General features: G+C 35.3%; 1 protein-coding gene and 1 non-coding gene across 2 annotated transcripts in view; both read right to left on the bottom strand.

The window, feature by feature from the left end:
- SGCZ (sarcoglycan zeta) overlaps window positions 1-23,270 on the bottom strand; it is a 1,114,038-nt gene that overhangs the window by 185,514 nt on the left and 905,254 nt on the right. The window lies entirely within an intron of this gene.
- LOC130023871 (U6 spliceosomal RNA) lies at window positions 20,859-20,961 on the bottom strand. Its single transcript, XR_008792532.1, has one exon. It is a non-coding gene; the product is annotated as a U6 spliceosomal RNA (small nuclear RNA).

Here is a 23,270-nt window from a genome sequence, read left to right as displayed (position 1 = left end):
AGTGTTGATTTAGTCTAAAATCACTATAGGCAGAATATTAATGTCAAATATAAACCAGATATATTCTATTAAACACTTATGAGATACATTTTATTCAAATGAGCTATGAGGCAGATATACTAATGGTAGTATACCCTACCAGAGTTATTCAAAGTGTTCCTTGCAGTAAATACTGCTTCATGAGAATGAAAGACTTCTCATTACTCTACCAACTCAAAAAAAATTTCAACTGAAGTTTAAACATTGAGATACTGGGGTCATATTTCATATCCCTGCAATATTTTTTAAAATATGAGCCTACCTACTGTGATTAATATTGATGATTTATGAAGAAACGTAATAATGTGGGTCATCAAAGAAAACAAAACTGGAGAAGTTGATATTCAAAAAAATAATCCTACGGTACAGGAAAATGATTTCTAGTCTCTAAAGTTAATGAGTCAAGAGTGGCGATTTGCTATGTAGGACACACTACCCACAGGCTCTTTATTAATATAGGTCAATAATGACATTGGAGAGAGTTGATCATGTTAAAACCTTCAATATTTTATATTAGCTGTACATAACTCCGTTCACAATTTTATTTAGAAAACTAAATTGTTTTCTCACATCTACATTAAGACTTGCTATGTAAGAAACACTAAGCTCCTGGGAGAGAACAAGGCAGAGTCTCCTACCCTGTGCCTGACTGTCCTCACCAGGGCCCAACAGCTGAAGACCTCCTGGCCCCAGCCAAAGCCATGCTGGGACCACTCTCCACACACTTGGATGAGCCTCACGCATAAAAGAACTGGCAGAAGAACCCAGTTGTGTGAGACCCGGGGCTGAGATCTCCAAGCCTGCGCAGTTTGGGACTGGACCTGCCAGTAGCTAGACAGTTACACCCACCAACTGCCGTGTAACCCCAACAACGGCCAGGATTCAGAGACTATCACACTCAGCTCCCAGAAGTGCGCGGCCACATTCGCGGCCGCCGACATCTTATCATCTCATTCCTACTTTGGACAAACTGGCAGGCTACCGAATGTAACCTGCCCACATGTCAGAGTCTGGCAAACTCCCCGTGGTGTACCCAATATGCCAAATACCAATAACAATGTTGGGTCTCATTCTCCTAACCCTGAAAGAGCCTTGAATACGGCACTTAAAAAAAAATCTCAGGGCGAGGACGAAGGAGACGTTACTGGGGCCTGCTCGAGGCAATCAATGAACAACAGGATGGTAGTGATCATCGTGATCATGTAAGAAACACATGCGATTGTATGATTTTGGGGTTTTTTTGTTTGTTTGGTTTTAGATGACACTTATCTCTTCCCAGGGCTCTGTGCAGAAAGAACAGTCCTGGCAGTGTCTGGGAGACAATATACAGTGGCCAGTCAACTCTACAATGGAGTTGATGACATAGCAAGACAAGTGCCTTACCTCTTTACTATCTCTTGCTCTTGCAAAGATAATTTATTATTCCTTTATTATTAAAGTAAATGTATCCTAATAAATTAGTAAACTATTTTTAAAAAAACAATTAGTATTTAAACTTGACTTCACATGTATACGGCTATTATATTTGGTGTTTTCTATAAAGTACACAAACTGGCTTCCCGTGTTAAAGCTAGAATGTATCTTTAATGTTTTAAATAAATCTTCCTGTTCCTTGTATTTTATAACTTTATAGAAAACAAGGGGCTGGAGTGATAGCACAGTGGTAGGACGTTTGCCTTGCACGCAGCCAACATGGCTGACCCAAGTTCAATTCCTCTGCCCCTCTCAGAGAGCCCAGAAAGCTACCGAGAGTATCTCGCCCGCACGGCAGAGCCTGGCAAGCTACCCGTGATGTATTCGATATGCCAAACACAGTAACAACAAAGTCTCCAATGGAGACGTTACTGGGCCCGCTCAAGCAAATTGATGAACAATGGGAGGACAGTGACAGTGACAGTGACAGAAAACAAAAATATCCTCTTAATTCCTAGAAGTTGCCTCTAGGATAACACTGCTTTGTCCTTCCTGCATAACCTCAGGTAGTTTAGGTTTATTGGGTTGCTCCCATCACAGTGCTCCCATTCCTCTGTGTTTATTTGTAACTCCTCTCTTTGTGCTTTATTGACTTGTAAATATTGTTTTTCTCTTCTCTTTAAATTCTTTGCACAGTTTATTCAGAGCAATGTCCTTTTTGTATGGACACAAGAAGACATGCTTTTGTAATGCTACTCTCAGTGATATTTTCCTCCTGGGCATCTGTTCTCTCACTTAAGCGTCAGCTGCCTTTACTTCTTAGCACCCCCAAAAGCAGGGTCCCGACGAGGGACTGGATGAAACCAGGGCAAGAGGTAAGCTATGTGCTACCCTGGCATCGAGATGGGCCTGCCAAAGGGCCATAATGCTTAACTATAAGTTAAGAGTTTGGTCATGGGCAAATGCTGCCATGATCCAAAAAGAAATAACTAGATTTGGACACTGCTAGGGTTAGGAATGATTAATCTGGCCTGAGTGCTGTAGTTTTACTCTGTGGCAAGATATTCCCAGGAAAGCTGTCCTACAAGGCTCAATGTTATCTCTTACTGTGTCCATTTATAACAGTGAAGATTCAGATAAATTCAAGACTATCTGCAGTGTGGATCACTGTCACTGTCCTCCCATTGTTCATCGATTTGCTCGTAAGGGTCCAGTAACGTCTTCGTTTTGAGACTTGTTATTGTGTTTGGCATATCGAATATGTCATGGGTGGCTTTCCAGGCTTTGCTGTGTGGGGAGATACTCTTGGTAGCTGGTTGGACTCTCCGAGAAGTGCGGAGGATTCGAACCCAGCTTGGCCGAGCTGGCTGTGTGCAAGGCAAATGCACTACCAGCTGTGCTATCGCTCCAGCCTGGAGCGACCCAGGTTCAATTACTTCGCCCCTCTTGGAGAGCCCGGCAAGCTACCAAGAGTATCTCACCCATAAAGCAAAGCTTGGCAAGCTCCCCATGACATATTTGACATGCCAAACACAGTAACAATAATTTAAGTTGTTGTGAGACTTTACTGATGCCTGCTAGAGCAAATTGATGACAGTGGGAGGAGAGTGCAATGCCACTGTGTCCATACAAAAATAACTACTATTGAGATGTTGATAGAGTTATTAGTCTAGGGAAAAGAGATAAACAACTTAAGGGGTATTTTGTCCTTGGGCAATTAGGAAGGGCTTTGGAATATCCTAGGTGGTATTCCCTTTGAACTTGGTGGGCCCTCAGGAGGCTTTCTTATGTTGATCTGACTTCCTGACTGGGTGGAGTGTCAGCCTGGAGAGATAAGAGAGTTGGAGGGAGAGGCAGAGAAGAGACAGGAGTGAATGAAGAGAGGATTGGAATAAACTGCAACTAAGACCAATTAGCCTGGCTCTCTTTCTTCCGTTTCTTCTTCCCTCTGCCTTTGACCAACAGCAGTCCCAATCCAGACCACACAGAGCGGCTCAAGAGCACTGAACGTGGGAGGTGAGATAGAACCTTAGATTTTACAGTTGCCTAATCTCTAGTAAATTGTTCTGGTTATATTTCTATTAGTATGTTACCAATATAATTTTTTTTTCTTTTTGGGTCACACCCAGCGAAGATCAGGGGTTACTCCTGGATTTGCACTCAAGAATTACTTCTGGTGGTGCTCAGGGGACCATAAAGGATGCTGGGAATTGAACCTGGGTTGGCTGTGTGCAAGGCAAATGCCCTACCCACTGTACTATCACTCCAACACCTAAGGTATAATTTTAAAATAGCCTCTTTCATAAAGCTGATTAATCTTGGTTCGCTATAAAAAGTAATTCATCATTCTTTGACTTCTAGTAACTCTTTTAATTAACAAATTAATTAAAATGAATCTGGGAGAGGGTTTAAAGAGTTGGAATACGTATTTTGCAATCCATGACACCTTGTGGTCCTCTGTTCACAGTAGGATTAGCTACTACTGACTCCTTGTGGTGCTCGCGGGAAAATATGGGATTCTGGGTATCGTACCTGGTGGCCCACAAGCACACAAGCACGCTGCTCACTGTACTATCTCTCTGGCTTCATAATCACTTCCTTTTTCCAAATATTCTAGCACCATATCCTGGCTTCTTACTGTAAATGGATTTTAAAATTTGCTCCTAGAACTAAAGTCAATTATATTTCCATTAGTACTTTGTAAACATCTGAGTTGCAACAATAACAAAGATATAACTGAAAAATTAAACTGAAAAGTAAGAAATAGAAATCATCATAAATTTCTGTCACTATCCTCCCGTTGTTCATTGATTTGCTCGTGCGGGCCCAGTAACATCTCCATTGTGAGACTTTGCTGTTACTGTGTTTGGCATATCGAATACGCCACGGGTAGCTTGCCAGGCTCTGCTGTGGGGGTGAAATACTCTTGGTACCTTGCCAGGCTCTCCAAGAGGGGCAGAGAAATCAAACTCGGGTCGGCCATGTTGGCTGCATGCAAGGCGAACGCCCTACCCACTGTGCTATCGCTCCAGCCCTTCATAAATTTAATTGGCATTTTATTGATCAATAGTGAGTCTAGTTAACTGTGGGGTGAATGCAAACTAATTTTTGAGTTACCTGCAATATTTGCCAACTTTTTATTTCTTTGATAGAATATTTATACTTTTTATTTACATAAAGTAATTATCTAAGAATCATATTATTATGATTATCATTATATATAATCATTTTCTTTAGACAAAAATAAACTTTAAAAGTCATGACTTAATTTTTGTATATTAATTTGCCTGTTTATCAATTGTCTTTCCTTCAAATATTAGTTTAATTTTTAATGTATAAAAATCATACCAGAATTAAAATATTTAAATAGGTAAAAAAGGCAGAAAGATAGCAGCCAGGTCTTTTCAGCATCATAATAAGGTAATATACAGCAGCATTAACCTATCCTGACGACTATTTCTCTACTTAACTTTGGTATTTACAAACAGTTAAGTCTTAGATTATTTGAGACACATGTTATATTATAGATCTCAATCCTGTAGAATAAAATAACACTAAAGGTTACAGTTTGATTTTTGTTAGTTATTAATAAATTGTCTGTAATTCAGAAAACTTATTTAAAATGTCTTTATGCACTATTAAAAACTTTTACAGTATGCTCCTTGTACATTACTTTTTAAATACATTGTACTAATGAGGTAATAAATCTTTGATATGTTTATTATGTTTTAATGATTCACGCTTTTGAATTTTTTTAAAATATTATAGTTTTTAAGAGTTTTTTGGGATCTACCAATATTCCCCACATAACTTAGTTTTCAGTAATCATTAATGAGTCCTTTGATGAACAGAGATTGATTGATGTGCCTCAAAGTCTATTTAAATTCAAACCGGTCTTCTATTGATTTAAACAAGCAATTCTCTATAGCACTAGATCGTTGGAGTCACTGGGAGTTTGGCTTTATGATCTAAGCATTAGGTAATAAAATATATTTTGTGATGCCTTTTTTATGTTCCCCTTATGACCAATGATTTTCAGCAACTTTTTTATAAGCTTGTTATTAATTTTTATATCTTCCTTGGAAAAAAATTTGTTTAATTCCTTTGCTCATTTTGAACTGGGTTGTTATCTCTTTGTTAAATTAGAGCATTTCTTTTATATGATGGATACTAGTGGTTTATAAGATATATAATTTGCAAATGTTTTATCCCACTGTATTATTTTGGCCTCTCATAGTGTCCTTCAATGCAAATTTGATAAAGTTTTACTTATCTATTTTTCTCCCTTTTGTGATTTTGGTGTTATTTGTAATAAACTGTTGCTAAATCCAATATCACATTTAATGACCGCTATGCCTTCTCCAAATCATTTTAAAATTTTAGCTTTCATTTTTAGTTCTTTGATTTCTTATAATTTAGTTTTTATATATTGTGTAGGGAAGGATCCTTCTCTTCTGCATATAATTATCCCAGAAACTTTCTGTTAAAATATTATTTTTATTTAAATACATCAATATCACAGGTTGTTATGTTTGTTCAGGACTTTAAATTACTTTTTTTGATGTATATTTCCATTTCTAGGTCAGTACCGCACTCTTCATAAGTGTAGCATAGAACATTTGAGATTAGTGAATGTGAATCATCCAAATTTTGTAATTTCAAGATAATTTTTACTCTGCAAGTTGTTACTTGTTTAAATTAAGAAATTGGCTTTAAAAATGGAATTTAGGGAATCCAGTGTGTTTGACTTACATGGTTCAATTCCTAACACCCCAGATTTATGCCCGTTGGTTAAAAGTGCCAAAAACTATTATAAATTTCATTTTTGTCTTTTCATCTACTTGGGAAAATAGAACAGAAAATTTAGAAAATAGAAATATCTAAAATTTCATAAGGGCTGGAGAAATGGCACAGCAGGTAGGGTGTTCGCCTTGCATGCGGTCAACCCAGGTTCGATTCCTCTGCCCTTCTTGGAGAGCCTGGTAAGCTACCAAGAGTATCTCTCCTGAACAGCAAAGCCTGGCAAGCTACCCATGACAAATTCGATATGCCAAAAGCAGTAACAACAAGTCAGATAATTTGTTGTGAGACATTACTGGTGTCCCCCCCAGCAAATCGATGAACAACAGGAGGACAGTGCTACAGTGCTACAATGCTAAAATTTCATAAAGACAATTTTTTTAAAAGAATGTCTGGTGTAAAAATTAAATATGTCATGTTTACCAACATGCGACCAGTTATTTTATATAAATATTTTATGTTACATGGAATCTTAAGTAGTTTCTTGGACTTCTGACCCTCCCCAAAAAAAGATTAATTTTAATATAAACACAAGTTATTTCCAATTAGTAAAGTAAAGTAAAGTAAAGTAAAGGCCCTCCCGTTGATCATCGATTTGCTCGAGCGGGCCCAGTAACGTCTCCATTGGAGACTTTGTTGTTACTGTGTCTGGCATATGGAATACGTCACAGGGAGCTTGCCAGGCTCTGCCGTGCGGGCGAGATACTCTCGGTAGCTTGCCGGGCTCTCCGAGAGGGGCGGAGGAATTGAACTCGGGTCGGCCATGTTGGCTGCGTGCAAGGCAAACGCCCTACCGCTGTGCTATAGATTTTTAAATATAAAATATTTTTATATCTTAGTTCTTAGAGAATTATATTTAAACATTATTCACATTCTATGCCTGTCACTGTCTCTGTCCTCCCATTGTTCATCGATTTGCTCGAGCGGGCCCAGTAACATCTCCATTTTGAGACTTATTGTTACTGTGTTTGGCATATTGAATACGCCACAGCTAGCTTGTCACGCTTTGCTGTGCGGGCGAGATACTCTTGGTAGCTTGCCGGGCTCTCCGAGAGGGGCAGAGGAATCAAACCCGGTTTAGCCAGGTTGACTGTGTGCAAGGCAAATGCCCTACTAGCTGTGCTATCGCTCCAGACCCTATGCACATTCTATGCAACTTTGGATATGCGTAAAAGAAGATGTTGAATACCTGATTTAAATTCAGTAACTCATTGTTATTTCTCTTTCTTTTCAGTGATAAACAATGGTAGAAAAACACCACAGAAAATAAAACTCTAGACTAGGTTTCATCAGTAATTTCATAATCACCCTTACATTTACTTCAAAATGTCTACACTATCCAAAAATTCTTCTAAGTCTTATAATTCAATTTTTATATGATTGTATAGGGAAGGATCCTTCTCTTCTGCATATATAATTATCCCTTAGGATTTATTATATTTACACAATTATAAAGATCAGTTGTATTTTTGTTTTTTGAGCCACCTTGATGGCATGATCCTGTGTTATACTCAGTGATTATGCCTAGGAGGCTTGGGTACCATGAGGGATCTGGGGATCAAACCCTGGTTGTCCACATGCAAGACAAGCATCCACTTGCCCAGCACCTATTTATTCTCTTAATTTCAAGAAGAAAGAAGAAAACAATCTGAACGTATTTTCTTTTTTTGTTGTGTGTAGAGGAGGTATACAGGGCTCAGGGTTTACTCCTGGCTGTGCTTAGCAGTCAGTCCCGGTGGGGTGATAAACAAAAAATATGCAGCATTAGGAATCGGTCTGGCAATGGTCAGATGCAATGCAAATGCTTCTTTTCTGTCTGTTCATTTCTGTCTGTAGCTATTATTGTGGTTCGAGAAGAATGGGGTCTCTATTTTATTTCTCTCATGGCCACCAGGGTCATAAGTGGAGGTAATGGAGGGCCAAATTTTGGGCATCACACATGCTGCACTCTATGGATGTAGTCCCAAGAATTTGAGCTGTATCACCTTGGCTCAGGACCAGCTTTGTTTCAACTGTAGTTTTCTACTTCTAAGGTCCTGTAATGGGTTAGCATTGGCATATGAGTGTCTAGTGCAGCTATTTCAGCTGTAAAAAAAAAAAAAGGAAAAGACACAAAAACTTTCGGACTTTCTTTTATGGAGCAGCATGTAGTAGAATTCTAATGAGGAGACTTGTTCAATAAAATATAAAGGAGTGAGGAACTTATGGGGAAAAGACTGGAATGAGAGGTTGGAAAACAAAGTTTTCTAATTTGTGTGTTCTGATAAATTATCCTGAAAAACTTCATAGCCTCAGTATTCATAAACAAATTTTGATATAGTCTAACAATAAAATACTATTCAGAAATTAATAGAAATGCAAATGGGCAGGAGGAAACTTTTTGAAGAAATTTGAATGTTTCTATTTTGAAACTGCAGTGGGTAGTAAGAATACATAGTTAAACTCAATATCAGCGTTGTGTTTCATTTACAGATATTATATTAATTATACTCATTATTATTATTATTATTATTTGGGGGATGACACACCTGGAGGTGCTCAGGGCTTATTCCTGGCTCTGTGATCAGGGATCACTTCTGGTAGCCTCTGGGGAGCAGAATTTTTAATCAAGGTACATGGTTTTGGTGTTTCACTAATAAAAATTAAAAAATAAAAAATAAACTGATTACATACACATACAAACACAAATAGTTTATTACCTAGATATTCATAAAGTACAAGTCCTTTAATAAATGAAACTCTAAAAGCTCCTATAAAACACAAGCATTTCTTCAATGAGCTAGCCAGTTAAAAATCTAAAATTATGTGCACCAAATATATATTTTGTTATAAGTAAGGGCTGTAGTTATAGTGCGTTTGCCTTGCACACAGCAGACCTGGCCGACCCGAGTTCGATTTCTCCGCCCCTCTTGGAGAGCCTGGCAAGCTATTGAGAGTATCTTGCCTGCAAGGCAAAGCCTGGCAAGCTACCTGTAAGGTATTCGATATGCCAAACACAGTAACAAGTTTCACAATGGAGAAGTTACTGGGTTCACTCAAGTAAACAGATGAACAAAGGGAGGATAGTGCTACATTGCTACAGTTATAACTAAATGAGTTAAAAGATTACATTGAAACATAACACATCAAATATGACACCCTCAACTATTACATCATTCTTGATTGTCAGTGGCAATAATGAATAACCAATTATATAAAGTATAAAGGTATCATTCTATATACTTTTATTTTGACAATGAATATTGCTTAATGTTCATTTCATTAGTAACCTAATAATTTTGTAATTAAAATACGTTAGAAACTATTATTTTTATCAGTGGGATAAAAATAGAATTTTGCTTTTTATATAAAATTACATAAAAATTATTCCCTAGTTGATCCAAATAATATCAGTTGCTTTCTAAAATGAATACATATTTATATATATCCAAATCTATATTTGTGCACATTACCTTCCTATTTTATCTTTGTTTTCTCTGAAATATTACCCTATCTCCCATATTTTAATACTTTCTTATATTTTTAGAATGATTATATTCATAAGAAAAGGAGCAATGAAAGACTGAAATTATATATAAAGCATCAATCTAATTTAAATGAATAGAGTAGCATTCAGAAAAAGCATCCACACATATGAGTGCACACACAGTCCCTTATGACTCTACATCAATTGATAAAAAATGTTGTATATAATACTTCTTAAAATTTATTTTCCTTCTTTAAAAAGTTGACAAAAGCATTTAACAATATTTCGCATGGCTATAATTTTAGCCATTTAACCATTTAATTATAATCTGTATAGGGTCATTTTTGAATTATTTTAGATATAATGTATGTCATAGTAACAAGATATTTTCTTTCTCTTTTTTTCAGTTTTTCAGTAAAGCAAGATAATTGTTATTGAATGGAATTTAGAAACTCATGATCAAAGAGAAAGAGGAATAAATATTTGAGAAAGAACACTGTAGTGTTCAGAGTGGGGAAAAAGTCTACATAAAAAGCTAGAAAATTGTTCGAGAGAACATGGTCTTAAAAACAAACAAACATTTTCTAAGATAAAATATAAAATAGAATCAATTTTTAGCAACGTACAACTTTAACAAAATTATTGAGTAATGGTAATTTATGGAAGATACACTGCAATGAATAGATCAAATTTTAAAAAATCACTAAGCCAAGTATTGAGATAAGCAGCATATAGAAAGAATACTCTTAATCTGTCCTAGTTTAGAATACCTTATTATATAAAGTCTACATAAGTGGATTCTCTATATATTTTATTTTTATGTTTATTTTAACCTAATAGAAAGCCAGTCTATAAATCTTTGTAGGGAAATCAATGTGAATAAATTTCACATTTTCGCATTATTACTATCATAAAAAGCAACAAAATCACATAAATTCAGAGATGAGTAATGCATAATGATCAGTCCCTTATGAATTATGGTAATATACTATAAAATGTACTGTTGTGACCACAGAATACAAAATATCTAGTAATAGGGCATACTTAAATTTCAGGAAAGAGTCAATGTACCCAAACTAATGAATATCTATTAACTTTGCCAGAAGATCTATCTTTTTGCAGTGAACCTAACTGAATTTGTCTTTACAGAGTATTTTTATGTACTGAAATTATTTTAAAATGCTTCCATAAGTATACATCAGTAATAATATAAACATTTTTGGATTTAAATTGAAAATAATCCATCTTATTATACATAACAATGTTTCATTCTATTTAAGTAAATACCTAAGTTCACAATTCAATTTCTCATTGAAAGTATTACTAGTAGAATATAACTAAAATATTGCTATAAAATTAAGATAAAATATCATTATTGACATCATAGTAGCTTGTGACCATAATTTATTTTTATTACTATGTGGATCTCTTAGAGTGGCTCTTTGCTATGTCACAATGAAGAGGGAAACAGTGTAGCCCATGTATCTGCCCCTTGAAAATGGCTTCAACTTCGTGACTTGTATCAACTAATGGGACATTAACAAAGTTGTCACAAGCAGGGGTTTTTGAAACATTTACAAACTGGGGCTCTCTCTCTTTTGTTACTGGAAATTGTTTTTCTCCATGAAATCAATTTGGAATTCACCTAGAAAATAAGGCAAAACATGGAGCGTCAATCAGCCAACTGAGACATGCTGTAAAGACACTTTAGATTTTGAAATCCCAGTACACTTAGTACAGATTAGAAAACTGCCCAGTTGATGCACAAAATTGAGAGGAATAATAAATGTCTATTAACTTTGTAAGAGAATTTATTTTTTGTAGCAAATCTAATGGAATTAGTCTTTACCGAGTATGTTTATGTAATGAAATTATTTAAAATTTTCTAACAAAAATAAAATATAAAGTTCAAAATGATTAAAATTAAAAACTAAGTTAAATGTGGAAAGATTAGAGTATTACATAAATTCTCAGTTAAGATTATCTTGATGCCAAAAGAAACTCGATAATATACATCAATTCATTAACTGTGAAACTTAAGGTAAGATTTGATAATTCATAAACTAGTTAGATAATTAAAGATTATTACAAATGAGTTAAAACATTAAAATTAAAATTAAGTTCTCTACAAAAGCCTAAACTGTATTGAATGATTTCCCAATATCTTCTTCTTGAAATATGTTATATGGGATAGTTATGAGTATTTTGGTTCAATCATCCTTTATAATATGATAACCAAGACAAGTAATAAATAAGGATGCAAAAAAGGCATTAACTAGTAAAGTACAATGTGAGATGGTTAATCATAGTGTAATGAAGAGGGGAAAATGGCATGCTCTTTTAAGGTACCTTTTTTTAAGGGCAGATATTTATATTACATGTTAATTTTTTCTTTTTATGTTTCAGAATAAAATTAAATACATGGGAATTTGAAGTACCACATTCAAATGAAACATAAAAATAATAGATGAGGAAGAAAGGGATAATGGTATTGATTCAATGCCTTTTTATAATCTGAAACTACTGAAGGATAAAAACCAGAAAGACAGAAAATGTTTCTTTATAGCAGCATGCTTTAATAACCCACTTCACAAACGCTTCCCAGGTAGAAATGAAATGTCAGACAGTTACTAATTACACCTAAAATATATCGAAGGGGAATATTTGTACCTTAGTATTTCAAAAAATAAGAAAAAAGAAAGATGAATTTAAATAAGATATTATATCAAGAAAAATAAGCTACTGAAATAACTTTTACTTAACTAATCATAAGTAGAACATCTTCTGAAATGAAGTAATAAATATAGGACACACACAAATGTAGATTTAAATTAACTATTCCTTTTATTGCCTCCTTTGTAATTTCCAAGTCATTCAAATTTCAAAATTAATACTTCTGTAACAGGGTTAAAGATTTGAACCATGTAATTCAGTTTCAGAGTAGTGTCAGGGTCAAAGAAACAGTTCAGCAGTACAAAGCAAATTTTAAAGTTCAGAACTTTATTTGCATATCTTAAAATCTATATTAAGAATCTGAAAATTTAATTCTTTTTCTGTCCTGTCCATTTTTATAATCTAACAAATGCCTTGAGTACTTCTCAGCCTTTCCCTTCCTCACCATTCATTTGATTCTTTCCTGAACTATGTTGTAATTTATAAACTGAATTTGGATTATACTTCCAACCATTTTCAGTCTAACATTGGGTTATCCTTTCTCCTCCCCAGGAAGTTTAGCTTAATTGAATTATGCCCTCTCCAGTGCTCCTGGGGACACACCCTATCTCCTTGAGGAACTCCCAGTTCTCTGTGTTTATCTTTAACCTCTCCTTTGTAGTCTTCTTCCCTTATTTGTTAATCACAAATCAGACACAGTAACTTATAAAGTCAAACCTTCTGATGACTCTGGATTTTTGTATATAAAAGTGAAATACTGCTTTTCTCTTTCCTTTCTGCCCTTTGCATTTTTTTTTATTTCAGAGCAATGTCCTTCTTGTGTAGACAGTTAATGCTACGCTTTTATAATATGGTAGTTAACTGACTCCAAACAATATTTACTCTTGGGCATCAGTCACATTTACTTAAGCCTTAGTTGCCCTTAGATTGATCTTAGTTTCAACACCCCTAAAGCTGGGTCCCAGTGAGGGCCTTGGATGGACCCAGGGCAAGCTGTAAGCTATCCTGGGTTAAACATGAGACAGCCTCAGGGACATAAAATGTATAAGTTAAGAGCATGGTCAAGAAAAAGACTGATATGACTCCCAAAAAATGTACTTAAATATGAACCATATTGGGGTTAGAAATGACTGAAAAATGAGTTTATAACAAAAATGACTAGAAAAATTATTAAGAAATAAATTTAATATGGTTGTATTATTTATTATCGTCTAGTTCTCGCTCTCAGAGAACCCAGCAGGTTACCAAGAGTATCTTGCCCGCATTTATGTCTGACTAGGAACACCTGTAAAGGTGATTAGAAGCTGTTCCAAACCTCCAGAGAGCCCAGCAAGCTACTGAGAGTATCCTGCCCACATGGCAGAGCCTGGCAAGCTACCCGTGGCATACTCGATATGCCAACAAAAGTAACAATAAAAGTCCTCATTCCCCTGACCTTGAAAGAGCCCCCAATATTCCATTGGGCTAACTAGCATGTGACAGAGACAAATGGAGATGTTACTGGCGCCTGTTCGAGCAAACTGACGAACAACGGGGTGATAGTGATAGTGATAGTAAAAGTGATGATTGTTTAATGGACTACCAATAAAGAAAAGGAGAACCCAATATGCCTTTAAAATGCATTCTGCTCTCAGGCAGATCTCCTAGAAGGAATCTAGAGTGCTCGAGCACCTAGATGAGATTCCATGTCCTTGGGTGGATCCTTGAAGAATTTACCCTGCGGGGGGACTTTACAACTGTTCATTGTTTATGTTAATGTTCAATAACACTTATGTGTAACTGCTGCACCCTAACCCTTCACAATTTCTGTGTTATAATGGCAATTGATTTGAATGAAGTGCCACTGATAATCAGCCTGCAGACCCATTCCTGTATACCAGCCAGGGTGGCCTAAGGTGATTCAACATAGACCACCTAACCCTTCTTAAGGGAATTGAAAACAAACACATTTCTAACGATCAATACTTTTCTTCAGTCTGTAGCTAGAAAAAAAAAAGAATTTGTAACATTACATTTGACTTTGAGAGATAATGTTAAAACCAGAGTCCAAAATTGAGAGGAGTGAAAACTCATTGAACAATACAGCAAATGTTTTAAATAAAAGATGTCTAATATTTTATTTAGAAATATTTTGTACTATAATATAAACACTCCATCTCTTTGACACATGAGTGTAATATTTACAAAAGAAAAAGGATTATGTATGGCTATTTCTACTTTCGGTCATTCTGTGATGGCATTCAGGAACTAAGAGATTCATATTAAGGAGTCATGGAGAAAAATTAAATTTATACTATTATATATTGAAGGGAAACATTTCTATGTGGTAGAAGAGAATTTTTCAAAGTAGTCAAAAATTTGAGGCCAGGGGACTTAAGTGCCTTTGAAACCCACAAAAACTAATAGACATAAAACGGTTCATCCATTTGCTCTAGAATATTGATTAAACGTGTAAGAAACCTAAAGATGCAATAACAAAATGAATGAACCAATAAAATTGAGTTACAGGATATAAATATAATGTAGATTTTTTTTTCTTTTGTTTAGGAACGACTGGTGGCGCTTTCCTGGCTGTGTGCTCGGGTTATATTCTTGCAGGGCTTGGGGATAATATTTGGTGCCAGAGATTAAATTCAAATCTGATACATGCAAGACAAACACATTAACATCTTTACTACCTGGTTTAATATATAAATTTCTAAAGTCTGTAAACAGCAGAGAATATGGAAACAGTTTAAGATAAAATGCTTCTCTAGAATCAATAAAAATAAACTCAAAACATATATAATGTCACATGTTTTTATTCTCTAAGACTTTCAGGATAATGATAAGTTTTAGTAAATTTTTTATTAAAGTCACTTATTTTGTCACAGGTATGCTAATATTAAGCATGTTCCTATTCATACAGGTTTTTTTTTACTTCCAAAGAGATTTTAATTGCCACAAAGAAAGAAAATTAATAGAAATGTTTATACCCTGAAGCCTTCAATTATTTTATTAATGAAATCAAATATAATTTGGAGAAGGCCTAATCAAAGTATGTAAAAGGTACCTCATGAATACAATAAATTATGTCTTTATGATGATGAGGTTTATTCTAATAAACTATAGATAATTTTAAAAAATACAAAGTGCTTATGATTGGATTTTATTTTGATAGCTTTATTAACTTTACAATGAGAAAAGCATAGACATATATGTCAAAACCAATTTTTTCTGAACTTTACTGTAAGAGTACCAAATTTTCATAAACTTCTATCATGAAAATCCCATGTGTTTTATTAATTGCTTTTATTCTTTTGTAAAATTTAATCTGAAGAAAAAAATCTCATGAAAAAAATTATATCAATCTAACTAATACCATTATAATTTTCAATAAGAGTAATGTATTTTCGTAATTATATACTGAATACTTTTAAACTGTCATTTGAAGATTACAAGTTTGCCACTAGAAAATTATTAACTCTGCAGATATCAGAATTACTAAAAAGGAAGTTTGTCTAACACATTAAAATATACAAATCAGGGGCCAGTGTGGTAGTACAGTGGATAGGGCATTTGCCTTGCATGCAGCTAACCAGGGTTCAGTCCTCAGCATCCCGTATGGTCCCTGAGCACTGTGAGTGAGAGCCAATATTATCCCCTGATCATGGCCTGGTATGTCCCAAAAAACCAAAATAAATAAATGATTATAAATCAAAGCAACTAATCATAACCTCGGTTTGATTCCTGTAAGGCTATATAGTCCCAGGACCATCAGGAATGGTGCCAGAGCACAGAGTCAAGAGAATCCTTGAGCACCTTTACATATGGCCCCCCAAAATACCTGACATTATACATAACATCACTGTAACTGTCACTGTTCTCCCATTGTTCATTGATTTGCTCGAGTAGGTCTAGTAACATGGGTGAGACTTGGTTTTACTGTGTTTGGCATATTGAATATGTCACAGCGAGCTTGCCAGGCTTTGCCGTGCGGGTGGGATACTCTCGCTGGCTTGCTGAGCTCTCCAAGAGGGGCAGAGGAATCGAAGGTGGAGGAATAAAACTCCAGTTGTATGTATTTTAAATATATTTTGATGATGATTTTAGCTATGAGGAATTCAATTAATCTTTTTATATGACAGAATTTGCCCTATAACCTAAATTCTTAGTAACACTAGCCTTTCTCTCAGAAAGGAAAAAACTTTTAAAACTGCAATTCAAACAAATGCATTGATATTATTCCATGATAATTTAGAAAGAGAATACTTTTGCCTTAAATGTGTGAACTGTGCTCATTTACTATCTCTGACCTAGTCGCTGATACTCTTATGTCTATTTTTTACATCTATCTATAGCTACCTACAGATTTATCACCTCACGCTTACTAAATACAATGTATCTTTAAAACACTTTGTTTAGCATTAAACTTCTTATATCCATATTAATAGTTTTAATGTAAAAAAAATAAAGGCTGGTGACAGCCACCATTTACTTTTATAAGACAAAGATGGTAGTAGTTGAACATTTGAAAAAGAGAAAAACAGCCCTAAGGCAATGACTAGGCAGATAAAATATAAGGAAGGTGCATTTGACACATTGAGAGCCTGAGAGTGGACAGTTAATCCCATGGGATCCCCTGGATAGTTTTGAGAATTCTTAAGAATATTCTGGCCCAGTTTAAGACTCTTGCCTTGCAGAATTCCTCAAATCCAATCACTTGGTTCTACTGATGGGTTCCTGAACAAAATTTATGATTTATTTTCTTGCTCACAAAAATTATTAGATTTTCAATTTAAATCCCAGTAATGCATCAACATCCAGCGCAAATGTTTTCATATAATTTGTGGATGTCTCGAGTTACCGCTTAGGGAAGGGGCGGGACACCAAGATGGTACTCAGGAGGTCAAGGACCCCACTGGCAATTGAGTCACATTGGTCTGGCAGTTAAGTAAAGGGCCTGAGATTCAGTACTAGGGCCTGTGGACGTGATGCTATTATGACCCTGTGGTGCTGGGGACACCTGTGCAACTCTGGCTGAACTAGGAACTTTAGGATTGCATCCTAAGATGCTTGGGGACCATGTGGTACCCAGGCACCCACCAAAACTACTCTGGAAGACCTAAAGTCAAAATAGCACTATAACATTGTCCCTCCAATGTTCATCGATTTGCTCGAGCGGGCATCAGTAACGTCTCCATTGTGAGACTTGTTGTTATTGTTTTCGGCATATCGAATACACCACGGGAAGCTTGCCAGGCTCTGCTGTGAAGGTGGGATAATCTCGGTAGCTTGCTGGACTCTCCGAGAGAGATGGATAAATCAAACCTGGGTCGGCCTTGTGCAAAGCAAATACCCTACTCTCTGTGCAATTGCTCCAGCCCAAAGTCAAAGTAGTCTCACTAATACTGCTCTGATACTTTGGTCCCAGGTCTTAATAACTATGGAGAAAAGCTAAAAAATAAGAATTTATAAGCTAGCACAAATAAATATAAAACATTATTGTCATAAGAAATATAAGGTACATTGTTATGCAGTGCTACTCTGCTGTATCCAAGTTTATATTACTTTTGGTAAATGTTAGCAGCCTAGGGATGTATGTTATACAGGTGAAAATCTGCAAATTTTTGAATTGACAATATTAGAACTTCTATTGTTTTAAAAGCTTTTTAAGGAATGCAGATTAGAGCTGGTCTGTTTCTTTACAAATATGAAAAAATATGGCTACTATTTTTTATGCCACCTAAGGGTTGGAGCGATAACACAGCAGGAAAAGGCATTTGCCTTGCATGCAGGCCACCTGGCCGACCCAGGTTCGATTCCTCGGCCCTTCTCAGAGAGCCCAGCAAGCTACCAAGAGTACCTCACCAAAGGGAAAAGCCTGGCAAGCTACCCATGACATATTCGATACGCCAAACAGAGTAACAAGCGTCACAATGAGACGTTACTGCTCAATCAAATCCATGAACAACGGGAGGACAGTGACAGTGACAGTGAAGGTAGTTTTAAGCTCTAATTTAACAGTGTTGTTTTACTGTGAAATACAAAAGATCAAGAAAAAGAGGTCACGTTTTCTTTCTTTACTTTTTTTATGGGGGGGGGTCACACCTGGCTCATGCACTCAGGAATTACTCCTGGTGGTGCTTGGGGGACCATATGGGATGCTGGGAATCAAACCCAGGTTGGCCGCGTGCAAGGCAAATACTACTGTACCCACCGTGCTATCGCTCCAGCCCGTTTTTCTTTATGACAGATACAGCTTTTTTTGAATCTGATCTCAATTTATTGTTTTTAAACACAGCATTCTCAATTTATTGTTTTTAGACACAGCATTTTTCCCTGATTCCCCATACTGTAACATAAAAATCAAATTACTTCATTAGGCAGTTAATTATGATAATAGTTAAGGTATGATTTCTGCTATGAAGGTATTTAAACCTTCAGTCTACTATCCTTTGAAATCCAAACGAAAGATTTTTATACCACATTATATAATCTATTACATCTGTGCCATATAAAAGGAAAGAGAGACTTTCTTGCTATAAACTTATGGCACACGTTATTTAATTCTAATAGCAAAGGCAATATGGGTCAGAACTGCTGATCAAACACAGTGTCTTTAAATGAACTCAGTGGTTAGCAATAGAATTATACAGAGTGAGAGTATGTTTATGTGCAACAAATACAAACTATTATATGCATAAATTTCTATACAATAAACATACATTACATTTAAAAAATATAGTGTCTTAGAAGCTGCACTGTAAATGTGTTGCTTCTTTGGTTCATGTTCAAAACTGTTTTGAAAAATACTGAGCTAATCACCATGGTCTGCTTGCAGAACTTTGGACATTTTCAATAAATCTCTCTTCATATTGACCGAAATGATTCTACATAAGCAAGTGTCAGCCCAGATACTCATGCTGGAATTGTGAGTTTGGGTAGCTAATAAATTCACTAGTTGAAGGACAATTTCTTGAAACTCCATTATGAGAAATGACACTGATGCCTCATTAAAATCCCATTCAGTGAAGAGTGGCAGTTTTTAATCTCATGTAAAAAAATCCTTAAAAGACTTATTTAAAAACAAACTCCATAGCATGAGTTTCAGAATATATTTAAGAGTGGCCCAGACTGACTCATGAATAATAAGAACCATAAAGAAAACAACTTTATGGTGTTGACAAGACTTTTCTTATTCCATTCACTAGCTTTGCCAATTTCACAGTAGATAAGAACAGGGGTACAGGAGCCCTGAAGATCTGGATTTGGTCCTTGTCACAGAGCTTTTTTTGCTGAGATATGAGGTAAGTTACATATCCTCTTTGAGCCAATTGTTTTTATTCTCATCTATAAAATGATTTTAATGATATCTACCGCATATGGGTTGCTTTGAGAATTTGATTTATTTGCAAAGCATACTCTTTATGTACCAGATAACTTGAGAAAAGTAGTTGATAATTGCAAAAGGAACTATTTTGGATAAATTAATAGGTATCTGAAACATAATTACTTGTATTTCTCAAAGAAGACAATTCCTCACACTGAATTATGTTGTGTAAAGTTGTGTAACATTTATTAGAATTATGGTGCTAAAGATATGTAACATTTACTAACAAGTCAATTCGACTCTTTAATAATCATTTTAGTTTCTTTCTAATATATTGCCTGTCCCTTAAAAAGAAAAAAAAATCATTACCCAGAAGAGCAACGTGAGCGCTTTTTTTTTTTTTGGCTCTAGGCCCCCTATATTTCAATACCACACATCTTGCCTAAAGAGAAGAGTTAAGTGTACTATATGTATATATGTCTCCGTGTGTATATTCATGTGTGTATGTATTTACAGATGTGATTTTATGGAGGAAAGGATTCATTTATTTTATTCTCTTTCTTAACCAAGGTTGTCTGTGCTCAAATTATCTTTTTACTTCATTCTCTGAGTCCAGTACAACACTCATACACATAAATAGAAATATGAATTCCTGGAGAATATGTGCCATGTGTTAACTTGGAAAAATTGGAAGGGAGAGATAATATAGAAGATAAAAAACTTGTCTTATATGTGCTGACCAGTTTAATTATTGACATCTCATATGATTCCTTGAGTATCACTAGGAATGATTATTGAGCACAGAGTCACAAGTAAGCCCTGAGTAACACAGGGTGTGTCCCCCAATACAAAAACATTTGAAAGTGTTTTTAAAAAATAATGTTAAACTGAAATAAATTGTAATTAAAAATACATTTCGGGGACAGGAGCAATAGTATAGCAGGCAGGGAGCTTGCTTGCATGTAGCTGACCATGGTTGGATTCTCGGAACCTTATATGGTTTCCTCGGACCCTATATAGTTTCCTGTTTACTCTAGGAGTGATGCTTTTTGTTTGTTTTGGGGCTCTACTTGGCTGTTCTCAGGGCCTTCTCCTGGTTTGGCACTCAGGGATCATGTCTGGTTGGGAGGGCAGGGACCATATATGGCTGGGGATTGAAGATGGGTCAGCCACATGCAAGGGTGCATCATCCTTGAGCAGGAATCATGCTAATATTCTCTGTATTGCTCCAATTTTAGTATATATGCTGCCAGAGCAGGCACAACCCCTAACTTACTTTAAAATGAAAATTTTCAGTAGCCATGTTAGACTTGGAATCTATTAGCATTATCTAGGAAGTTATCTGCATTATACATAAAATAAAAATTAAGAGTTGTATAAAATCAATGATCAGCATAGGAATATCTAGGTTAAAGGCTTAGTATTATATGTGAATTATACTAACTCATCGTCAAACCACATATACTTAAAGTATATATTTGCATACGAAATAAACATAATTGTATGAATACTATAATTCAATCAGTATTTACTATAAAATTTAACAAAATATAGTTTATTGATATATAAAATATATCGCATGTAAATATTGTCTTTAATGTACATCTGACATATAATCTGGTCATACATACTTCGTTAACTTGAACCTAAAATAATAAGTGTTTTTTTAATATTACAGACAAAATAAACCATTTAGAATGTGTACTCATAGTCTTTTTATCTTCTCATCTCAGCCTCCCCCAATGATTAACAGTAACTATTCAGAGAAAAACTATTTCTCCCATCATATTAAATTAAATTAAATTATCTCATTCTAATGCCCCATATTCAATCTGCCTGCAAATATTAGACCCTACTTTTACAATATGCAGTCTTTGATAAAATGCCAATCAGGCTACATGTATCTTACCACTATAAACACTACAATGCATTTTATATAACAATTTTTGCTTCTATTAAAAATAAGAAAATAGTTGAACACTGTGTTAAAGGTTTTAGTTCTTTACCTTGTCTAGAATAGCAATAACCATGAGTCTTTAGTTCCCAAAGAATTTAAGGACTGGTGTGATTTTTTTTAATATATTAGAAATATGAATAGTTTTATTTCTTTACTTAACTGAAACCTGACAGAGTGAAAATTTGAAACAACGATTGAACTCAGATACTGAATATTAACTCTTATTGTTGTTATTGTTAAAATATAATTGGCTGTGGAGTTTCCTGAGCATTAAAAGATAGAGCTGCGAAGGTTCCATGCTCTGCTCAGGCCAAGATATGCACTGACAACACAAGGAATTGTCAGCTCAGCACTGTATACTTGGGCTTTCACACTGAAAAGCAGAGAATTATTAGGAGGGGCTTCCTAAATTCTGCTTGAGAGGGTCTCCCCTGAAAAGAAAATGATCATCTGAATAGTCAAGGTAAAGGTAAAGGTAAAGGCCCTCCCGTTGATCGTCGATTTGCTCGAGCGGGCCCAGTAACGTCTCCATTGGAGACTTGGTTGTTCCTGTGTCTGGCATATCGAATACTCTCGGTAGCTTGCCGGGCTCTCCGAGAGGGGCGGAGGAATCGAACTCGGGTCGGCCATGTTGGCCGCTTGTAAGGCGAACGCCCTACCTGCTGTGCTATCGCTCCAGCCCTGAATAGTCAAAAACATTTGAAATACAATAGCATAAATACTGATTCAATAAAATGGTCAGATCATGTTCACAACACTAAGAGAACATATTTTCTACATAAGCATAAAGATGAATAAGAAAAATAAATAGGAAATATCACTCTCATAATCAATAAGAACTATAATGATTGGCAAGCAATCTGTAATGTTTACATGAAGAAGATTGTCAAGAGTTGTTCCAGAGTAACACAAAGTAAGCTCTCTCAGGGAAAAAGAGAGACAGCCATTTTCCTAGACAGAAAACCTCAAAACTATAAAGATGTCATTTTCCCACAAATTAAATGTAACCATAATTAAGTTCCCAATAGGAATTTTCATGAAAGTTGACAGCTGATTATTAAGTTCATTTAGAAGAGAAAAAGCACAATAGGCAAAAGCTTTTGAGAGAAAGTAATAAAAAGGAATATGCTCTAACAGTTATTAAAAAACATTCTAAAGTGACATTTTAATTTTAGTCTAAATATATCAATAGAGCAGTATAGAGTGACCAGAAAAAAATCTGTGTACACATCATAGAATAGCAATACATGAAAATCAGTGAAGAGAAAAATGGGCTTTTCAAATTATTACATTCGGTGTGGAGGTAAGAAAAACAGTAGGGAGGGAGGGAAGGAACAAGGAAGAATGGAAATGAAAAGAGAAGAGAGAGGGAGGCAGAGACAGATAGACAGGAGAAAGGTAGAACCAAAGAAGAAAGGATATAGTAAGCAAAAATAAAAAAGCTTTCCATTTTTTCCTCACAACTTAACCTATTAAGCTGCAATTTTCTTTGAAAATCATTTTTCTTGGAATAGCCAACACTTTTTGATTAAAAATTGTTATAATGTTGAGTAGGACAAAAAGGATTTTTCATTGCAGAAAAAAAAAGATTGTTCATGTGGTGTGTTTCC

This window comes from Sorex fumeus, unplaced genomic scaffold, assembly GCF_029834395.1.
Source record: "Sorex fumeus unplaced genomic scaffold, SorFum_2.1 ptg000024l, whole genome shotgun sequence".
Taxonomy (NCBI): domain Eukaryota; kingdom Metazoa; phylum Chordata; class Mammalia; order Eulipotyphla; family Soricidae; genus Sorex; species Sorex fumeus.
The sequence above is the reverse complement of the archived record's forward strand: the minus strand, read 5'-3'. Positions and strand labels throughout refer to the sequence as shown.